The sequence below is a fragment of the Suncus etruscus genome, chromosome 8, assembly GCF_024139225.1.
Source record: "Suncus etruscus isolate mSunEtr1 chromosome 8, mSunEtr1.pri.cur, whole genome shotgun sequence".
Taxonomy (NCBI): Eukaryota; Metazoa; Chordata; class Mammalia; order Eulipotyphla; family Soricidae; genus Suncus; species Suncus etruscus.
Genome location: NC_064855.1, coordinates 96,130,360 through 96,136,206, shown reverse-complemented (window position 1 = coordinate 96,136,206; position 5,847 = coordinate 96,130,360).

The window sequence follows — 5,847 nt, the reverse complement described above, 5'->3', positions numbered from 1 at the left end:
AGAAATAAATGAGATACAGATATGTTTATAACTCTGTTTGGCTAGACGTCTAATGAGAAGGAAATGAACTGAAGAAAGATAATAGAGACATGGCAATCCAAGCTCAAGAATTGGGTTTATCCACAAAAACACAATACAATAATGCTCTCTGCATTACTATGTTCATTGCAGTGCTATTTACAAGAGCCAGTGTCTGGAGACAACCCACTTGCTCGACAATAATTGAGTGGCTAAAATCTGTGGCACATCTATACAATGGAATACTATGCAGCTGCTAGGAAAAATAAAGTCATGAAATTTTCATATATATGTCTAGACATAGAAATGACTATGTGGAATAAAATGAGTCAGAAAGGAAGAGGTTAACACAGAATAGTCTCACTCATCTGTGAAATTTAAAAAAAATAAATAAATAAAAGACTGTACAATATTAATACCCAGAGACAATAGAGATGAGGGATGGAAGGACCTGCCCATGATATGAAGCCTGCCGCAAAGAGTGGTAAGTGAAGTTAGAGAAATAACTACACTAACAACTACCATGACAATGGTAGAGAAAGAAATACAATGCCTGCTTTGAATATAGGCAGGAAATGGGGGAGGAGGGAATTGGGGGACAATGGTGGCAAGAAGATTGAACTGATGAAGGGGGTATGTGCATTATTTTGGCTGAAATCCAATTGTGAACATGTTTGTAATCATGGTGCTTAAATAAAGTAATTATTTTATATAAAAAGATAAACATTAAAGAGATTAAAAAAGAGGAAATAAGACAAAAATAGAATTAAATTTTTCTTTTGGTTGAAAAAGTGAGTTTTTAAAATCTACTTCAGTGAGAAGAGGTGTATCTGAACTCTGCAGCAAGACAAGCAATAGAGTACTTTACATCATCAAGCCAACTACTCTCCCCAAAGCCTAGGGGAGTTGAGTATCACCATTGTCAATATTTATTTAAGAAATCCAGAGAAATTACTTGAAGGCCCAAAGATGATTACATTGTTAGTATCTGAGAGAGCAGAATTTGAATTCAGGAAAACAAGCAGTAAAGTACTGGCCCATGTCTTGCTGGTTCAGCAAAAGGTGAGGGTGGAAGAAAGGGTGATGAAGATTGCATCACCTGAGGTTATCCGAGACAAAAGTCAGATTCTAAATACTACAGAAAAGAAAATTATGATGGGGCCGGAGTGGTGGCGCAAGTGATAGGGCATTTGCCTTGTACAAGCTAACCTAGGACAGACCATGGTTCAATCCCCCGGCATCCCATAAGGTCCCCCAAGCCAGGAGCAATTTCTGAGCACATAGCCAGGAGTAACCCCTGAGCATCACCAGGTGTAGCCCAAAAACAAAACAAACAAAAAAGAAGTATTATGATAAAAAAAAAAGAGAGAGAGAGGAGCATGAGGCTCAAAAAAAAAAAAAAAAAGAAAAATGATGATATTTAGGAATGAGTTTCACTTAAGGTAGTGAGAAAATGAGACAGTTGATTCAAATGTAAGCAATGTAGCCAAAGAGAATCAGGGTATTCAAGAGGGCAAAAGTACTGAGGCTTAGAGTGATAGAAATGCAGAAATATTAAAGTCTAAGATCCTGGTTGGCCCTTGTACAATATTAATTCATTTCTCTACAAAAGTAAAGTTTTATCAGATTATTTGAAATTAATAAGATCTTTAATGTTTAAGTGGATGAAATACAGGTGTCATTTCCTGAATATTCACTTCCTTTCTTTGTGAAAAGATCAGCAGTGAGTATGACTGAGGGTTGAGAATGAAAGAAGATGATGATACCACAAAAAGTTGGCCTTTCAGAAACTTCACTAGAGTTAACCAAGTATGAGAAGGTAAGAGTTGAAAAGGAGACACTGAGATTAGAGTGGGCAATGGGGAGGGAGAGAAGGAGAAAAGAAGGTGAAGGAGAGATAGGGAAGTTTCTGTGGCTTTAGAATAATTGACATTCTTTTAGTAGGGGAAGGCATATTAAGTAAGAGAGTGGTACCTTCTATATATGTTTTTTTTTATTTTTTTGTTTTGGGGGTCACATCCAGCAGCACTGAGGGGTTACTCCTGGCTCTATGCTCAGAAATTGCTCTTGGCAGGCTCAGGGAACCATATGGAATGCTGGGATTCGAACCACTGTCCTTCTGCATGCAAGGCAAATGCCTTACCTCCATGCTATCTCTCCGGCCCCTGCATTTTTTTTAAAAACCAGCCAACATCAAGACGTCTTTGGGGAAGAAAAGGAAAAAAATATCCCTAATTTTGAAGTTGTAATAAATCTGGAACATAGAAAATTTAGAAAATGTCCAAAGGCATTTTAGCCCAGCTGAATAAGAAGCTCTAGAGCTTTATGTCATAAGGTAGCTCTTCCTTAATAGACTTTGCAGCTGCTCCAGGTTGGTCTTTTTTAATTACTGGATTCAGGAGGATAAAGAATGAACAACAGAGAATGGTCACAGAATTGATGAGACTAATCAATATTGCAGCCAGATTCTTGGGGCAAGGAGACAAGTTGTAAAGGAATCGAACCTACAACCTATTCCATGACTGCTGAATTGGCTAATTTATGTAAAAAAGAACACCAAAGAAATAGTTGCCCCCAAAATAGAAGAGTTAATGAATTCTTTTAAAGGCAAGGGAAGAAAGAAATTCCCTGGAAGAGGAAACTGGTTAAAACTTGTGGGTCATTATTTAAGTAGTTAAAAGATCTAAAGACTCAGATTTTTAGAAAGACATCTTAGAAATTTTGAGCAAGGTATCTTCAATGATCTGAATTGTTGTTTTTGTTTGTTTGTTTGTTTGTTTTTGTTTTGGGGCCACACCCGGCAGTGCTCAGGGGTTACTCCTGGCTCTCTGCTCAGAAATAGCTCCTGGCAGGCACGCGGACACCAGGATTCAAACCAACCACCTTTGGTCCTGAATCAGCTGCTTGCAAGGCAAACACCACTGTGCTATCTCTCCGGGCCCCTGAATATCTTTTTTTTTTTTATTTGTTTGTTTTTGGGTTTTGGGCCACACTTGGTGACACTCAGGGGTTACTCCTGTCTATGCACTCAGAAATCGATCCTGGCTTGGGGTACCATATGAGACGCTGGGGGACGAACCCGGTTGGTCCTGGATCAGCTTCATGCAAGGCAAATGCCCTACTGCTGCACCATCGCTCCTGCCCCAATTACCTGAATATCTTAACAAAAACTTTTTTGTGTCTAGTACAGTGGATCTGAGCAGTCTTCTGATGATAAGTAGCAGATGCACAATTGTTCTCTCAAACTCAACTTCAGGAGTCTTTTATCTCCACACAAGCCACTATACCATCAATGTCCCACCTCATAACTCATTTGAAGATCCAGTCTTCTTTGATTTTAAAGATTTTCTTCTAGTCAACCTGGACTCCTTAGATAATCTTTGTCCTTAGATTTGAAACATGTGATGTCAGTCCCCATAGATTTTCACTGGATATCACTGGATATCTTCTCTCTACACTCTCTCTCTCCAGCATGGTGAGTGAACTGTAATCTATTGGCCAAAATATATATATATATATATATATATATATATATATATATATATATATTCTCAAAGTATGGTACAAAAAGTCCAAATCCATGAGGTTTTGAGTCCATCTGTTTTCCAATTATGTTGCTACATAAAGTCTAATTTTCTCTACATTCTTCCATCGAAGGACCTATTGGACCACATTGAATGAAAAAGAAAAGATAAAAAAATTCTGATATGAAAACAGAGATTTTAAAATACTTGGACACTACCAAATGACACATTCTTCACTGTTATTTTGTTTTAGGAAATAAGACTGTTTTAATGTCCTTTTTAAAAATATTGTTATTTTTAATGTCATACTTAAGGTTCATCATGTTATATCTAAACGGAAAAATATTTTTAAGGTTCTCATTTTAAAATGCTAATATAATTAATAACAACAGTTATAGCCCCCAAAATGCTCTTTGGAGTCCTCAGTGCCTTTTTAGAATATCAATGAATCCTTTAAAAAGTTTGAGATGCCATGTTCTAGAATCTAGAAGGATATTGTCCATTTTATTTCCCATATGTTTTCCATTTTATCTTGGCTCTGATGATATATATTATAGAACTGCAATCAGAAACGGTAATTTCAGGGGCTGGAGTGATAGCACAGTGGTAAGGCATTTGCCTTGTACACAGCCAACCTGGGACTAACCCGGGTTTCATCCTCGGTATCTCACATGGTCCCCCAAGTCTGCCAAGAGTGACTTCTTTTTGTGTGTGTGTGTGTGGTTTTTGGGTTACACCCAGCAGTTCTCAGGGGTTATTCCTGGCTCCAGGCTCAGAAATTGCTCCTGGCAGGCACGGGGGACCATATGGGATGCCGGGATTCGAACCGATGACCTCCTGCATGAAAGGCAAACGCCTTACCTCCGTGCTATCTCTCCGGCCCCAAGAGTGACTTCTGAGCATAGAGCCAGGAGTAACCCTTGAGCACAGCTGGGTGTGGCCCACAACCCAAAAACAAACTAATAAAATGGTTATTATGGGGCAAAAGAGAACAGTAGAGTAAGCATTGTGCTTACCTTGCACACAATTGACCCAAATTCAATCATGAAATGGTCCCCTATGCCCACCAGTAGAGATCCCTGAAAATAAACTAGGAATAAACAGTGAGTACCTATCAGAGTGGCTTCCATTAAAAAAAAAAAATTGAGAAGTCTTTAAATTTTTGATCCATTGAGCTGGAAAGCTTAATAAGTAAGGTACCAGTTATAATGTCAGCACATCCATGGCTCTGTATGGACGATTTATATGTAACGATCCACAATTAATACAGATTATATAATATATATAATCCTCTAAGAACAGCATCACATTAACTTAACAAATTATTACACGGCAATTGAAAAAGGCAGGCTTGGCATCCAGATTCTCTGACAGCAATACCTACCTGTATCCTTGATGATTAATTAATCCCATGGACTGCTGCCTCAGAGCAGGAGAGTAGAGTGAGGCAATCACCTGAGAACATCTGAGAATATCCGAAGTACAAGAGCATAAATTAAGCTCTCTTGGGGCCAGGAACCTGTTAGTGCATCAGGGTATTAAAGGGAGATACTTCTAATAACACAGTTATCAGATCCACTGTCTGTTGTTAAATAAAGAGATATGCCCTTCTTCTTGTTACTTAAAAATCGTATAAAGAAAGAAAAATATAACCACTATTCACAAATACCATCATAAATCTCAACTTCTAACCAGTATTGGAATTATTTTCATAATTCTGGCTGACTGCAGGCTCTGGCCCTATCCATTCTAGCTTATTGCAAATTGAATAGTTGAAGTCCAATATAAAATTGTATTGTTTCTTGAACAATGATTCCCAAGGTTCCAAATCTTGAGTTCTGTCCCAGATTTCCTAATACAGACTCTCCCAGTTTGAAGCCAGAAAGCTTTAAAAAAAAAATGTGTTTTAACTAAGGGTCTTCAATGATACAATGTGCAGATAGGTTTGTGAAACTGAGATATTTGACCTGAACCATAAAATTAAAATCGATGGTGGGTATGTTGCCCTGGTGAAAGGGGGGTGTTCTTTTCGTGACCAACACCCAACTACAGTCATGTTTGCAATCACAGTGCTTAAATAAAGATAAAATCTTTTTTCTGGGGCTGGTGTGATGGAGCAGGGTAGGGCATTTGCCTTGTATGTGGCTGACCCCGGACAGACTGCGGTTCGATCCCCAGGTGTCCCATATGGTCCCCCAAGCCAGGAGCGATTTCTGAGCACATAGCCAGGAGTAACCCCTGAGTGTCATCAGGTGTGACACCCCAAAATAATTCCTAGTCTCATTTCTTTTTTTTATATTTTTCC